The sequence below is a fragment of the Marmota marmota genome, unplaced genomic scaffold (genome assembly GCF_001458135.2).
Source record: "Marmota marmota marmota unplaced genomic scaffold, marMar, whole genome shotgun sequence".
NCBI classification, from domain to species: domain Eukaryota; kingdom Metazoa; phylum Chordata; class Mammalia; order Rodentia; family Sciuridae; genus Marmota; species Marmota marmota.
The window spans coordinates 14,841,258-14,859,323 of record NW_026000051.1 but is presented as its reverse complement, the minus strand read 5'-3'; positions in this window follow the sequence as shown (position 1 = coordinate 14,859,323).

Sequence of the window (18,066 nt, the reverse complement as noted above, 5' to 3'; positions counted from 1 at the left end):
CAGGCTCTCAAGTGAACTTCATTTTTATTCTGTCCTCTGCACTTATGTATTTTCTCAAAGCACCTCATGTAAATTCCCTCCTCAAATTCTTCTAGTGCTTACGTGTCACAAATTGAATATAAACCATATGCCTGCCTTTTAGGTCAGGCCTTGCATGATCTGACTTCTGGTTACCTCTTCGACCTCTTTAATCACTACTCCCCCCGCCATTCCTGTATAAGTATCTAACATCTTTGCTCTTCCTAAAGCATGTAATGCACTCTCAGATTCATGTTATAGGCACTGCTTTTTCTTAGGTAACTGAAGGAAAGGATCTTTCCACAACTCTTGTGGGTCTTCTTGCCATAGCATTTAAGTTTCTTTTCCAACATTACATCTTTGCAGAGTCATGGTTTTGTCATGGTGGAAGTCTTTACTCCCAGATTTGGTAATACCATGATGGTAAGTTTTATGCATCAACTTGACTAAGCCATGGAGTACCCAGCTAGCCTTCCTAACTAGAACACTGGCTCTTCTTGGGTATCAAATCTGTCAGGCTTCACACTAAATCATTTACTTTCCTGGTTCTCCTAACTTTAGACTCAGACTGCAAATAAACTATTGGCTTTCATTAATTTCCATCCAGCTTGCTAGCTTACCACACACATCTTGAGACTTGCTATCCCCCAGAATCAGGTAAGCAAAATCTTTATTCATTCTGTTTCTCAAAATACACATGCTATTTATTCTGTTTCTATGGAGAACCCTGACAAATACATATTTTGGTCCTATAGGAATGGAACTTAAAGGATAAGTGTTTAAATTGGTTCTGTAGTGTCTGGAAATGGCTGTCTAATCTAATTAGACATAAAGATGCTATTTGTAACTCCATTTTCAGTAGTAAAGAGAGAACTGATCTGACAATAGAAATGTTCAAAATATCACCATTGGATACTACTAACCAACCACCTGTAAGAATTTTATAAGTATTTTCATGACTTTATATAATAGTTTTTAAATGTTGTCAAAATAATGAACACAATAAAATTGGCTGGTTATTTCTAATGTTGCTTGATGAAGTGGAAAAAGAAAAAAGTTGAGTTCAACTCCCAGCTCAGTTTGCCACATAAATTTACTGAAAGCTCCTATGTGGACACAATTCAGAATCTTACACTTCAATTGACCTAATAAAACAAAAACATTGCTGGTGGGGCTACAAATTGGTGCAACTGGTATGGAAAACAGTACGGAGATTCCTCAGAAAACCTGGAATGGAACCACCATTTGTCCCAGCTATCCCAAAGGACTTAATATTAACATACTACAGTGATACAGCCACATCAATGTTTATAAAAGCACAATTCAATAAACTATGAAACCAGCCAAGATGCCCTTCAATATAAAAATGAATAAAGAAAAAGTAGTATATACACACAATGGAATATTATTCAGCCTTAAAGAAAAATGAAATTATGGCATTTGCCAGTAAATGAATAGAGCTGGAAAATATCATGCTAAGCAAAACAAGCCAATCCTGAAGAACCAAAGGCCAAATGTTTTATCTGATATGTGGATGCTAATTTAAAATGGGAGGGGTTGGCTGGGGAAGAATAGAGGTATTTTGAATTAGACAGAGGGGTCTGAAGGGAGGGGAAGGGGTATGGGGGTAAGAAGGACAGTAGAATAAATTGGACATTATGACCCTATGCACATATATGATTATATGACCTGTGTATCTCTACATCATGTGCAATCAAAATGAGAAATTATACTCCATTTATGTATGATGTGTCAAAATCCAGCCTACTGTCATGTACAAATAAAAAACAATTATTAAAAAAAAACACTACTTGAACCCCCAGTTTCATGGTGTGTCTACAGTTGAAGTAAGGACATTAAATATGAAGGAATGTGACCCTAAAAGTTGAAATGGGGATGTTTGGGAAGACCCTGATGAATCTGAAACAACAATTCCCTTAATTTTGAGCATTTGTTTGTTTATTTTCAATTAGAATGATTCCCTCTACTCACAGTGGAAGCAAACTCTTTATTTCTGTGTGAGGTAATTAACTATAGATTGCCTGAGAAAATGCATTCCCTTGAATCAATCACCTTGCAAGGCAATAATGATTCCCCGTAGTATTCACTCATACTATTTCTCTTTGCCTCTAGCCTTATAACAAGACCCAAGTTCCAGCCGGCATCTGTAGATGTGACCCATGAAAATGTGTGCTATATTTCAAAGGAACTACATGCAATAACGAATCCTTCTATTATGAATACTTGTAATGCACCAATAAAAATTTTAAAAGAACTACTTTAATTTTCTTATTTACTTAGAAATTCAGGAAATATGAATGGGAATAGCTATTAAGGATGTACAGTAAAGGTGGAAGGAATATATGGGCCCACCAAGCAGAGATTCTGCATCAGTATTAAAGTTAAGTAAAATAGAAAGGGATATAATGGTTGGTTAAGTAAAGCATGGACCAAGAGCAAGTTACAGGTGCCATGTCGGCTTTGGATTAATGTAGAGGAAATGATTTGAAGGCTTAGGGAGAACAGAACTTTAGAGTGGACTTGTTGTTTAATGCCAGCTCACTCACTGTGGGAAGGTTCTAAAGACACACCTTTCACCATAACTGTTAGAGATAAATTATTGAGGGGAGGCCTCACTTTCTTGAAGAGCTGTGTTATGGCTCCTCCCAGACCTTATACAGTCACTGAACTGGGAAAACTAAATGTAATAGGAGTGATTGGATGTTAGGTTGGCAGGAGAAGCACTAATCTACCAAGGCAAGTAGATTTAGAGACTATAATGGACAGCAGAGTCAAAGCAGCAATCAGAGTGGTCTGACTCTCAAAGACTATTGTGTTGGTAAGCTGATCAAAGTATTTCTAGATAGTTAGTGTACTACATGGTTACTTGATTCTGTACAAGCAGAAAACTTCTAAGCCAAGTGAACAAATATCTAAGCTAATTCATAAATAGAGAGAGTCACAGCTCCTCAATACATTTCGAGACTTGATCTAATTTGCAGATATGAGTCCTTGAATAAAGGGGAAGATGAGTCCCCTTGACGAAGGCCCTAAGGACATTGCCAAAATGTATAATCTTGATCTTCCTTATAATCTTCCTCAAAGAGATCTATGGTCCCCTGAGGACAAGTAGAGTGAAAAATGCTAAATGGAAGTCCCAAAGGTTGAGAAATAGGAAATAATCAAACCTTTCAGAGATCACTAGACCCTGGCTCTGAACTGACACAAATTCCTGGAGACCCCAAACTTAACTATGACCCAACAATCAGAGTAGGGATTTAGGGAGATCAGCAGATCAATAGACTTAGCTCAGATCTGTCTCACAATGAGTCCAGTGTGTCCCTTAATTCATCCTGTGGATCTGTAATTTCAGTTCCAGAAAATGTAATTGGGTGAATAGATGTACCCACAAACTGGCAGACTCCCCACACCAGTCTTCTGACCTGTGGAATGAGAGGTAGGATGGTAGAAAAGGTCAAGTGGAAGCAAGTAGAACTATATACCCAGGAAACAGTAAACTGAAAACAAAATAGCATGCCTGGAGAGATTTCGGAGATTAGTGACACCACTGACTAAAAGATGCAGGGTTAGTGATTTCCACCACATCCCCATTCAACTTGCTTATTTGACATGTATGAAAGACAGATGGATATCGGTGGATGACAGTGGACTAATGTTAAGCCTCAGGTGTTGACTCCTGCAGGCACTATACCATGTCTGGTATTAGTACTTGAGCAAATTAACACATCTCTGGCACCTGGTATGCAGCTCTGGGTCTTAACAAATTTTTATATTCATCTTCTTTCATGCCCATTATTAAAGGCCACACAAATCACTGTGCTTTCATGTGGAAACCCAGCAATATGTCTTCTTTGTCCTACTCCGAAGATTTATCAACTGTCCAACCATGTTATAATTTACTTTGCAGGTATCTTTACCACCTTTCCCCTTCCACAAGATGTCACAGTGATCCATTACATTGACAACATGATGCTATGTGGACATAGTAAGCAAGAAGTAGAGACGATTCCAGATTTGTTGGTAAGACATTTGCATGATAGAGGGCGAGAAGTAAATGTAACAAAATTCAGGGACATTTTGCCTCAGTGAAATTTCCTCATTTAGGTGTATTATTTATATTCATTTGCCAGACTAGGATTCATGAGGATGCTAGTTTATGTGGAGCCCAGAATAAGCATGTGCTTTGTAACAGGGCAAGATTGCTATGCAAGATGATCTGCTATGTTGGCACATGGTACAGCAGATCCAATTGTACTTGATTTGTTGGTAGCCGATAAAGATACTTAATTTGGAGTCTTTGTCAGGCTTCTAGAAGTGAATCATAACACATATTTTCAGGATATTCTCAGCTCTGCGGCTGCTACTGGGCCTTAGGAGAGATACCCAGGGACCACCAAATTACCGCACAACCTAGCTGCCCATCATGAACTGGATGTTATTTGACCTACCAAATCATAAAGTTGGGCATGCAAAGCAGTACTTCATCGTTAAAAGGGAGTAATATGAATGTGATTGAGCCCTAGCAGACTCTGAAGCCACAAGTATATTACATGAAAAAGTGGCTCAAATTCTTACAGTTCCACTCCTGCTTCTCTCAACTTCTGCACCTAAAGTCTCATGGGAATTTCCCTAAGACAACTGGACAGAAGAATAGGTGACTTGAGCCTGTTTTATAGATTGTTCTGCTTATTAGGCAGACCCAATCCTAATACAAAGAGATTCAGAACCTACAGCTCCTTTCTGTGACATACTGGAGAATATGGGTAAATCAAAATTTTCCCAGTGAGCAGAACTTTGAGAAATGTGCCTGGTTAGTCACATTGCTAAGAAGGATAAATGTCCAAATGTATATATAGTCATATACTAATCCATGGGCTCTGGTCAGTGGTTTGGGTGGATTGTTATGGTTATAACAGGAACATGAATGGAAAATTTGTGACAAGGAAATTTGAAGAAGAAATATGGAGGTAGACTTCTCTGAATGGAGAAAAATGGGTAACAAAAGGATGAACTCATTAAAGGAGAATTCTGGTAATCATGTGAATACCATGGCCCATTGTATGGGTACTGGTCAGCTTCTTTCCCCACTTCTGTCATCACTAATGGGATCATGAACAAAGTGGCTATAGTGGTAAGGATGGAGGTAATCGTGAATTTCCATTCTCCAAGGCTGACCTGGCTATGGATCCTGCCGAATGCTCAATGTATCAGGATCAGAGAATGACACTGAGCCTCAATATGGCATTGTTCCCCAGGGTGATCAGCCTGCTGCCTGGTGACAGGTTGATTACATTGGACTGCTTCCATCATGAAAGGGGCAGTATTTTGTCATACAGGAGTAGAAACTTACTCTGGATACTGATCTGTCTTCCTTGCATGTAGTGCTTCTGCCAAAACTACCCTCTGTGGACTTAGAGAATGCCTTATCCACCATCAATGTATTTCACATGATACCATTTTTGATCAAGGAACTCACTTCACTGCAAAAGAAGTGTGGCAATGGTGCCATCCTTGTGGAATGCACTGGTCTTACCATGTACACTGATTATCTAAAAGCCACTGGTTTGATAGAATGGTAGAATGGTCTTTTGAAAACAGTTATGATGCTAGATAAGTTATAATACCTTGCAGGGCTGGGACAAGATTCTCTATAAAGCTATATATGTTCTACATCAGTATTGGCTATATGCTGCTGTCTCTCCAATAGCTAGAATTTACAGGTCTAGCAATCAAAGTGTGAGAATGGGAGCAGTTTCATTCACTATTACTCTTTTTTTTTAATTTATTTTTTTTGGTTGTTCAAAACATTATAAAGCTCTTGACATATCATATTTCATACATTAGATTCAAGTTAAAGAAATGAATCACTATTACTCTTAATGAGAGAGTATTGCCACGTCCTTTTGTTCTGCTTGCCTGGAAGTCCTAGTTCCAGAGGGAGGAATTCTTTCACCTTGATATATAATAATGATTCCATTAAATTAGAAGTTAAGGCACTGTTCAGCCACTATCTTGCTTTGAGTCAACAAGAGAGTTACCACATTGGCTGAAGTAATTGATGCTGATCACCAAGAATAAATTGACTGCATTTCACAATGGAAATAAAAAGAGCATGTCCAGAATACAGGAGATTCCTTGGATTGTCTCCTAGTATTACCGTGGCCTGTGATTAACATCAATAGAAAATTACAACAATCCAATTTCCAGGTCTACCAATGGGTAAAAACCTCAGGAATAGAGAAGTTTAATCATTCCATCAGGAACAGCTGTAACCACCTGGGGTTCCTGCTGAAGGTAAAATAATATAGAATGAGTAACAGACAAATATCGTTATAAACACCAGTGATAATATCAACTATGTCCATGTGACCATTTATGGGATTGAAGCTGTTGTTATCATGAGCACTTCCTCTTTGCTTTGTTGCTAATATGTTTATGCATGTAAAATACATCTCAAGACAATATCTCTGTTTTTATCCCTTTCCTATTCCCTTGGGATGTAACATAAGATTTATTAGCTTTATGCCATAGAATTTAAGTCTTTTTAATTTTCATTATATTATTATGTTAGAGCGTGCTTAAAAAAAGAGTAAACATCATTTATGTAATTTACTCCCACTTCTAGGGAAAGACAGTGTGTTTTCAGTTGTACACAGAATAGGTCTAGCAGGTTAGGTGACACTGTGACTTTGCTATTATTTTTACTTGAAAATCAAGTTTCATTTAAGGAGACAAATATGTGTGCCAAATTGACAAGGGATGAAATTTTGAGGTTAATTTTACCATCCTTTTAAATTAACGTCTAAATCAGCAGACTGAAGTAAAGCAGGTTGACCTCCTAATGCATGGTGGGCTTCACTCAATTGTTTGAAGGCTTGGATGGAGCATTTGTCTGCTACTCATTCTGTATCATTCTACCTTCAGCAAGCACCACAGGTGGTTGCAGCTCTACCTGGTGGGATGATTAAACCTCTATTCCTGAGTTTTTACCCATTGGTAGACCTGGAAATTGGATGGTTTTAATTTTCTATTCAGTTTTAACTGAACACTCATATACCCACTCTCCCCAAATAAGGGAGAACTCTTTCTGTCAGATGTCAGATTTGAACAGAGAAACCTACTTTTTCTTCCCTTCACATTGGATCTGAAACATCAGCTCTTCTTGCGACCTGAGCCTGTTAGCATTGGACTGGAATGACACCATTGGATCTCCTTATTCTCAGGCATTTGGAGACTGAAGCTAAACCTTCAGTTTTACTGGGTCTCGATCTTGGACCCACTCCACAGAGCTTGCCAGCCTTCATAACCTCATGAGCCCATTCCTTAAGCAGATGGTATCTTTTTGGTTCTAGAACTCAGAGAACCCTGAGTTGAACATGGACCAAGTAAAGAATTAAATGAATTCAACATGGAAACCTTCAACACAGCTCCTGGCAGAGTCGTTATTTTGTTTTTGCTCTTGTTTTCTAAATGGGAGTGGGAAGGTAGTGCAGGAGAGCAGACAGTGATCACTTCTCCAGACTGGGATGTAGAAATGAGCTATAGATGATTAAAAAAAATGTGGACGAAAAATCCCAAGTATTCTTCATATGATAGAGCTGTGACTCCATCATTCTTGAACAACTGTGTCTTCCTCAAGATGGATCTCTTGGGGAATGGGAAAAGGTCCTGGATTTTCCCAAGAATTCACAATAATTACTAAGAAATTCCAGAATTTTCTCAGACAGTTATACTATGAAAAATTTCAAACATATAAAAGTTCAAAGACATTTTAACTGAACACTCATACACCCACAACTTTTGTTCTGTTATTAGCAGTTTACAATACTTGTTTTTTCTAATATGATTTTGAATTCTCTAAAGTAGTCCAAACTGACTTCAACAACTGTGACAATTTAAAAAGTTATTCCTATTAATGAAAACAGATTTGGGGGCAAACTTCTACAGCTCATATTTTTGGTCATTTAAATATTAAACCATTAAGAAAACATCTCTTAAATGACATTCTAAACTTAATATTAATGACAAAGTGAAGGAATTTAATGTCTTTTCGCCAATTTCTATAAGTTAAAGTATTTTTTAGAAATCATTATTTTATTAAAATTCATACCAATAGATTTGTCTCCAAATTTTACATCAATTTGATCTATAGCATTTTGAACTGGGATGTCTTAATAATACTGAGTTGTTGATTCTCAGTGCAGTGTATTTTTACTTTTTGAATCTTAATTTCTCTCATCCATGTTGTGAAATTAAAAGCAGATCTTTTGTTAGATTTATCCCTATTTTTTATGTTTATGTTATTGTAAAAGGCTATTATTTCTTTAATTTACTTTTTGATAATTTTTGATAATGTATAAATATAAAATGTAATTAACATAATTTTTGTATCTTGCAACTTGCTAAACTCATTATTGTCTAGGTTTTGCTTTAATTTTGGAAGGAAAAGATTTTCATAGCATCTGCAGGTTAAAGCACTTCTCCCTTTCTACTCTAGAAATCTTTATCATATTTTTTTTTCTTTTTGTTATATTATGTTGGCTATAAATTTCAGTATAATATTAAAAATGAGTGGTGGGACCAGGCTTGTCTTAATCCAGATCTTTTAGGGGAAACTGTTTAGGCTTTAACTGTGTAGAACAATGTTATATTTGGTTGCTCTTGTCTTAAGTAGAGGCTCTTTATCAGATGGATAAAATTCTATTCTATTCAGAGTTTACTTAGCATTTTGATTATGAATGGATATTGGAATTTACCAGTGTTTTTTCTGCATGTATTAAGATATCATGGTTTAGCCTATCAGCAAAATTAATGTTATATGGAGAATTATGTTATTTATTTTTAAATATTAGCGAAATCATGCATTCCTTGGAAGACCCACTTGATCCTTATAGATTATATTTGTTATATATTGTTATATATTGCTTATTCTATTCTAACTTTACACCTATATTTATAAGGGATCCTGGGTCTTCAGTTTACTTTCTTTTATTACTATAATATTTTAAATCTAGGTTTGATAGAAAAATACTACTGGTCTCATAGAATGGGTTGAGCATCTGCTACAGTTTCCTGAAAAACATTGTATAAATGATATTATTTTTCCCAATAAATATTTGGTAGAATTAACAAGTGAAACTATTTAAGACTGGAATTTTTTATGTGGTTATTTAACTACAAATTTAATTGACTTATTAGATATAGTGCTATTTAATAAGTCTATTACTTCTTGAATGAACATTGGAAGGTTTTAGAAGTTTTTTTCCATTTCCTCTGAATGTTAAATTTATTGGCACAATAAATTAGTATAATATTCCCTTGTTATCCTTTAATATCTGTAGACATTGAAGTGATGTCAATTTTCCCATTTCTGATAGTGAGGTCAATTTTTTTATTCCCAGGGTTGGTAATTCATTCTCTCTCTCTCTCTCTCTCTCTCTCTCTCTCTCTTTCTCCACCCACCTCCAACTCTCCTAATAAGTCTTAGAGTCTTGGTAATCATTTGTGGGTTTTATTGGTATTTCAGAAGAAATAGATATTGGACTCACGGGTTTATTTTTATTCTTTTTTGTTTTATAATTTATTGATTTCCATGCTGATTTAGTTATTTCTTTTCCTCTTATTTAATTCAGATTTAATTTAGTCTTCTTTTACCAGTCTTAAAAGATGGACATGAAGTTATGTCATTGAGATCTTCCTTCTTTGTTAATATAAGTGTTAGTGCTATTAGTTTCCTCTAAGAACTGAATTAACAGAAATTCAAACATTTTGATGTATTGTGTTTGCATTTTTCATCATACCAAATTTTTCTTGAATTTTCTTTTTATTTTTTTGTCTCATAATTATTAGGAGGTATGTTATTTAGTTTCTAAATGGTTTTTGATTTCTTAGAGATCTTTCTATTGTTGATTTCTTTCTAACATAATTACATTATGTTTCAAGAACATACTCCGAATTTTATAAGTCCATTTAAATTCATAGAGACTTATTTTATGATTCAGAATACATGTATCCACCCAAATATTTTGTGTAAAGTTGAAAAGGATAATTATCATGCTGTTCTTAATTGACTTATAAAAGATAACTCAAGTTGGTTGATATTTTAATTCCTTTTACAACCATTCTTGTTTTCTGTCTACTACTTCATTAATTAATAATTCTTGTGTAGAGATGGGTATTAAAATCTCTTATTATAATTGTAAATTTGTCAACTTTTTCTAGAATGTAATTGATTTTTACTTCCTAATTATTGAAGGTTTACTCTTAGGTTTAGGATTGTGTCCTCTTAATGAACGTCCCCCTTTTTTTTTGGAATGAACTAATTTGAGCCTTGATAGTATGCTTTGCTCTGAAAACTACTTATTCTAATATTGATAAAGCCATTTCAACATTCTTTTGACTAGTGTTAGCAAGGTATATGTTTTTTCTTTTACATTTTTAACCTATTCATTTCTTTAAATTTAAAATATTAGCAAAACCCACCACGTCACTGGGTCTTACATTTTTAGGGAGTATAACAAACTCTGACATTGGTTTGTGTATTTAGAGCATTTATATGTATAATGAAAACTGACTTAGTTAAAGTTAAATTCATCATTACAAAATGAGTTACTATTTATTTTCTTTTTATTACATCTTCATAATCGCTGCCCTTTTGACTGGAGTGAGATGGTATCTTAGAGTAGTTTTGATTTGCATTTCTCTAATTGCTAGAGATGATGAACTTTTTTATATATTTGTTGATTGATTGAATATCCTCCTCTGAGAAGTGTCTGTTCATGTTCTTGGCCCATTTATTGATTTATTTTTTCAAAGAACCAACTTTTTGTTTAGTCAAATTTTTCAATTGTTTCTTTTGTTTCCATTTCATTGATTTCAGCTCCAATTTTAATTATTTCTTTCCTTCTACTGCTTTTGCTTTTTGAGTTGTTCTTCTTTTTCTAGGGCTTTGAGATGTAAAGTGAGGTCATTTATTTGTTGACTTTTTCTTCTTTTAAGGAATGAACTCCATCCAATGAACTTTCCTCTTAAAAATCCTTTCATAGTGTCCCAGAAATTTTGATATGTTGTGTCTATGTTCTCATTTATCTCTTAGATTTTTAAAATCTTCTCTTTGATGTTTTCTGCAACCCATTGTTCATTTAGTAGCATATTGTTTAGTCTCCAGGTGTTGGAATGATTTTTATTTTTTATTTTGTAATTGATTTCCAATTTCATTCCATTATGATCTGATAAAATACATGGTAGTATCTCTACTTTTTTGTATTTGATAAGAGTTGCTTTGTGGCATAGTATATGGCCTATTTTAGAGAAGGAGCCATGTGCTGCTGAGAAGAAACTGTATCCGCTTGATGCAGGTTGAAATATTCTATATATGTCAGTGAAGTCTAAGTTATTGATTGTATTATTGAGTTCTAAAGATTCAAATTTTGTTTTGAAGATCTATCTAGTGGTGATAGAGGTGTGTTAAAGTCACCCAAGATTATTGTGTTGTAATCAATTTGACTCTTGGACTTGAGAAGAGTTTGTTTGATGAACATAGCTGCACCATTGTTTGGGACATATATATTTATGATTGTTCTGTCTTGTTGGTGTATGGTTCCCTTGAGCAGTATGTAATGTCCTTCTTTATCCCTTTTGATTAACTTTGGCTTGAAGTCTACTTTTTTTGATATAAGAATGGAAACCCCTGCTTGCTTCTGCAGTCCATGTGAGTGGTATGATTTGTCCCAACCTTTTATTTTCAGTCTATATATGTCTTTACCTATCAGATGAGTCTCTTGGAGGCAGTATATTGTCGGATCTTTTTAAAAAATCCAATCTGCTAGTCTATGTCTTTTGATTTGTGAGTTTAAGCCATTAACAAAATCAGGGTTGCTATTGAAACATGGTTTATATTCCCAGCTATATTTGTTTATCTTTGTTATTTAACTTGACTTGATTTTCTTCTTTGATTAGTTTTTCCTTTAGGGTACTACCTCCCTCTGCTGATTTTCATTGTGCTTTTTGTTTCCTCTTCATGGATTATTTTTCCAAGGATGTTTTGTAGTTTTGGTTTTCTAGCTATAAAGTCTTTTAACTTTTGTTTATTGTGGAAGGTTTTTATTTCATCTTCAAATCTAAAGCTTAATTTTGCTGGATACAAGATTCTTGGTTGGCACTCATTTTCTTTCAGAGCTTGATATATGTTGTTCTAGGATTTTCTAGCTATCAGGGTCTGTGTTGAAAAATCTGCCGTTACCCTAATTGGTTTTCCCCCCATATGTAATCTGATTCCTTTCTCTTGTGGCTATTAAAATTCTCTCCTTATTCTGTATGTTTGGCATTTTCATTATAATGTGTCTTGGTGTGGATCTGTTGTGATTTTGTACACTTGGTGTCCTGTAGGCTTCTTGAATTTGGATTTCCAATCATTCTCCATGTTTGGAAAGTTTTCTGATATTATTTTATTGAATAGATTGTTCATTCCTTTGGTTTGGACCTCTATGCCTTCCTCTATCCCAATAACTCTTAAATTTGGTCTTTTTATGCTATACCATATTTCTTGAACGTGCTACTTGTGGTTTATTACCATTATTACTATGTGGTCTATATATTTTTTTCAAGATTATATATTTTGTCTCCATTGTCTGATGTCCTATCTTCCAAGTGGTCTACTCTGATGATGCTTTCATTTGAGCTCTTAATTTGGTTTATTATTTCTTTCATTTCAAGGATTTCTTTTTTTTTCACCTCTATCTCCCTGTTGAGGTGATCTTTTGCTTCCAGTATTTGTTCATGATCCTTCATTGCCTGTATTTGCTCTGTTATATCTTCCTTGAGTTTCCAGAAAATTTTAACCATGTATATCCTAAACTCCTTCTCTGTCATTCCTCCTGCTGTGGCTGCCGATGATTCTAATGATGTGGTGTCTTCATTTGTTTGGGACACTTTCTTCCCTTGTCTTTTCATGTTGCTTGTGTGTCTTCCTTTCCAGCTCTGTGGGTCTAGATTGTTACTACTCTATAGGTTAGTAGTGCTCTTGTAGGGTTCCAAGACCTCTCCTTTGTGGGGAAGGACAATGTTAACAGATCCCAATATCCACAATATACCACCTATGAACAATTGGTTGTTATTAAGACATTTACAGTTTAGTCTCAATGTACAGAAATGTTGGATTCAATTATTATCTAAAATATAATCAGTAGTTTTGTAAAAAGGTTCACAGTTTCTGACAGTGGACAATAACCTGGGGTGGGGCTTAGGACGATATGCTGAGGAGGTAGGATGTGAGGATATAGAGTTAATATATCTTAGGAAGTACGAAGGAGAAATCTAGTGAAGAGGGTTAGTAGCAAGAGACAGACAGGAAGTAATTTAGGGTAGGCAATTACGTGGGATGACAGTAGAGTACATAAAACAAACACACGTGTGTATTTAGAAAAATACAGATGTTAAAAATAGTAAAATTTGGAGGGGGGAAGAAAAAGGAAAGAATAAAAAGAAGAAGGAAACAAGGGCATATACAACACCTCTATAGTATATCATTCAGATGACTCAGTCCTCAAAGTCCTATTTCATGCAAAGTTCTTGGTTTCACAGTTGTAGATGTGAGGGCTGGAGGATGAAGGGGTAGAAGAGGAAAAAAACAACAACAACAACCAACAAACCAACACACAAACCAACCAACCAACCAACAAACAAAAACCAGGAAGAAACCAGGGTTATAGCTAGCTTCAGAAATCCGTATCTTTCCTGCTTCTCTTCTTATCCAGGAGGTGGCGGAGTCTGTTGTAAGCTGGTGTGGCTGCCCTCCAGATGGTGGAGGTAACCAAGGTGGGAAGACGACTCGTCCTGGCACAGGTGTTACTGCTATTGACCGGTGACAGTCCTTGCTTCCCCAATGTAGAAGAATAACACCAGAGAGCACGCCAAGGCAAGGTCAGAGTAGAAATTAGAAGTTTATTAAAGGACAGCAGAAAAGACTTCTCCCGGAGGAAGAAGGGGACCCAAGAGGTGGAATCCATGGAAGTGTGGTTGTCTCCCCTTTTTATAGTTCTGGTGATGGAATGTAGGGGGAAGGGTTTGGGACACAGGTGGGCCAAACAAGTAATCTGGGCAGGAAGGACTTCATTATCACTTCTTTGGGATGGGCTATCTCCAAATCTGTTGGGGGCTGTTTCCTGGGTTCCATTAACATTTCTTTGGGGTGGACTTTGGCCTAGGGCCTTTCCTGGACTTCATTAACATTCCATGAGTTGTCCTGTGTTTCCCGGAATCATTGTCAGCATGGCCCCCATTTTAGATTTCACTCGGTATTAGACCTGATTTACCTAACTACACTGACTACCTAACTTTAAATCTGGCTTCACAGGGCGCCTGGATGAGGGGAGTGGCACCCACCAGTCCCCTGCAGAAAGACTGAACCTCAAGGGTTGCTTTTTGGGACCGCTTGCTCATATGACATGAGTGCCTGGTACTATCTCCTCTCTTGCCTGGAGGTTTTCCAGTTCCTGGTCTCTCCCCCTCCCCTAGCAGTCAGTTCCCAATTGAGGAAACTCTCACCCCAGGGCTCCCGTGGCAGGCTCCCTATTGCACTGCTCACCTATGTTGGGCAGTACTATGTTGGGTTACCGCCACTGGGGAGGGGGAAGGTTGGAAACCTGGTACCTGGATGCTGGAGGTCCGATCTGGGAACTGCCCAGCTAAATGGCGAGAATGTTGAGTCAAGATGGCGGAGACCTGCTTTCAGCACCTAGGTATCTGGTGAGGTGGGGGGAGACTGGTGAGGTGGGGGAGCAGGGCGATGGTGTTGTGCTGTGAGTAGGTAGCAGCTGGGTGACTTGTGAGGGAGTGGAGCAAAGTCTTGGCGGTCTGCAGATGTGTTGTTAGGTGGTTCTGCTAAGGCGCTTGCTGAGTCTTGCCTGGACTGGAACTTCAGGCTTTGGGTCCTGCTCCAATGCTGGGCCTCCTATTCAAACGCTGAGACCTGGAGGCTGGGGTCACAGCGCTGGTGATTTCTGTGTAGAGCAGCTGGATAGGGTCCTCTAACACTCTCGGAGATGGAGTGTTCCCACTAGGCGAGATCTGAGGGTCTGGCTGCGCGGGCACAGGGTGGCTCACTTCCTTCCCACTGCCATGTTGGATCAAGAAACTAAGTCTCTCTCATTTGTATTCTTGAACATTTTTATGATCCCATTTTATTTCCTTTGTTGGTTTATTAATTACAACTCTTTATTATTTTAGTGGTTAACATGTATAAATTATCAGTGATATTGTACTGCTTCAGTTTTCTCCTTTCTTAATTTAGTGTACATTTTTACCTATGTCATAGGTAGAACATTACATTATTCTTTTTGGTCAAATAATGATCTGTTTAAGCATTAAGAAAATTCAATATATTTACCCACATATTTACCATTTTCAGTGTTTCCCGTTTTATTTGAGTTGATCCATATTCCACTCTGGTATTGCCTTCCTTGTGGTTCAAGAAATTCCTTTTGTATTTCTTTTGATAAAGATTCATTGATAGTAAATTTTTTTAGCTTTCATATGTCTAAAAATGCTTTTTTCCTTTGCTTTACAAAAATATTTTCACTGAACACAAAACTCTAGATTTGTAGGTTTTTAAAAAAACAATAATTTTATTACTTTAAACAAATATGTTGCATCGTGATCTTCATGCATGTGTCTTTACTGTCTTGATGTCTGTGCCTGTTACTATAACATCTGTGTCAGCTCTCTTTTAGTTTCAGGTGATCAATTTTTTGTTCTCTTTTATGGGTCCTATTTTCCTTTTTCATCATATTTCTGGTAATTTTTCATTGGTGCTAAATATATAAATGTTTCTTTGTTGAGGCCCAGATGTATTTGTAAATCTATAAATATTATTGAACTTTGTTTAAAAAGGCAGGTAAACTAGTTAGAAAAAGGTTGATTCTTTTGTGTCTTGCTTCAAACAATTATTAGGTGAAACCAGAATAATGTTCAGACTAGGGTTAACTTTCCCCCACTACTGTAGCATGAAGCCTCTACGTTTCCTACCCAATACCTCATCTATAATAAGGTTTTCTGGTATGGATTATGGGAAAATACAATATTATGGGTTTTGAAAGAGCATTGAGCCCTGTTATTCCTAATAATTTTAGTTTTTTTTTCTGGTTTCCAATAGTTTCCTTTCATAAAAGCATAATTCATTCATTAACTGAACTGAATATTAGAGGGGGACCCTCTGCCTATCTTTAAGTTTCTATATGTGTGCCTCTCTACTTTCTAGAATTTGTCCCATGAATTCTGAATGCTTTGTCCTCTCTACACTCATCACTCTGTGTTCTAAATACAGAGAGTCCACTGGGCTCCATATTCTATCTCTCTGGTTATGGCATGGGAAAATCAAAATAATAAAATGAGGCAATTATAGGACTCATATCTGTGCCAACTTTAAGGGATTCTTATCTTTTTGCTTAATAACTAGTGTCTTAAAAAGTGTTGATACATGTATTTTGAGTCTCCTGTGTGTGTGTGTGTGTGTGTGTGTGTTATCCTTGTTTTAGGCAGGAAGATAAGTTATCCTTGTTACTCCACTTTGATTAGAAGCACATCTCATATAGATTTCAGGAGAAGAAAACCAAATAGAATAAAAGAGGTTAGAGACCATACCTGGATTTTATTTCTGTTTTTTCCTCTTGCTTTGTGAACTTCTAAATTTGTTTTCTTTTCAAGATCTCAGTCATTCTACTAAAGATAGAGAAAATTAAGACCTGTCACAAATGATTGTTGTGAAAATTAAATAAAATAGTGGCCAAAGCCTAGCACAGCACCCTATAAAGTTGTGTTCCCTCTTCTTCCATGGTGTCCTGTACAACTCATCTGTTGAATGTGTGTCAATAATCATAGTTTCTTCCATCACTGCTTCTGCTTAGTCACAACTACTCAAATAATTCCTGTGGAATCCACTGTTTGAACTTCAAGGTAGAACTTTGTGTTGTTATTATTGTTTGTTTGTTTTGTTTTTAGTGTTTTTTTTTTAATAGTGGGGTTGAACCCAGGTGTACTTTAGTATCAATATGCATCCCCCCTTTCATTTATTTTTTATTCATTTATCTTTTTATCCAAGCTTTGTAGTTATGCATAGTAGTTATTATACATGAATGGAATTCAGTTTCAGTTCATGATGTCTTCTATTCCTGACCCTTTTTTCCTTCCATCCCCACCCCCTGGTTTTTCTTCCTCTACCCTGCTAGAAGTTACTTTGTTCATGTATTTATTTATATTTTATTGGTTCATTTTACTTATGCATAAATGTGAAATTCCCTATAGTTTACTTATATACTCATAGAGCACGATTTTTAAGAACTCATCTTGCATTGTCTCTCTTTCCCATTCCTCCACTCTGCCTCACAATCTCTTTCTTCTACTCTACTCATCTTCCCTTTATGTTATCCCAGTCTTCCCTCACTTTTTCCTTTATCTTACTCTAGCTTCCACGTATGAGAGAAAACATTCAGCCTTTGAGTTTCTGAGTGCAGCCTATTTCACTTAGCACGATAGTCTCCATTTCCATTCCTTTACCCCCAATTGCCATGACTTCGTTCTTCTTTGTGGTTGAGTAGAACTCCACTGTGTGTATCTACCACAACTTTTTAATCCAGTCATCTACTGAGGGGCATCTGGGTTGATTCCATAATTCAGCTATACTGCATGGTACTGCTTTAAACACTGAGGTGGCTATATTGCTGTGGTATGCTGATTTCTGATTTTCTGGAAAATACCAAGCAAGGAGTGAGATAGCTGGGTCGTATGGTTGTTCCATCCCTAGTTTTTTAAGGAATGTCCATACTGCTTTCCAGCATGGCTGTACTAGTCTGCACTTCCAACAATGTATAAGCGTTCCTTTTTCCCCACGATCATTTCAGCATTTATTATTTGTATTATTTTTTGGGGAGGAGGGCGTACTGAGGATTGAACCCAGGGGCACTGGATCACTGAGCCAAATCCCAGCCCTATTTTGTATTTTATTTTTAGAGATAGATTTTCACTGAATAGCTT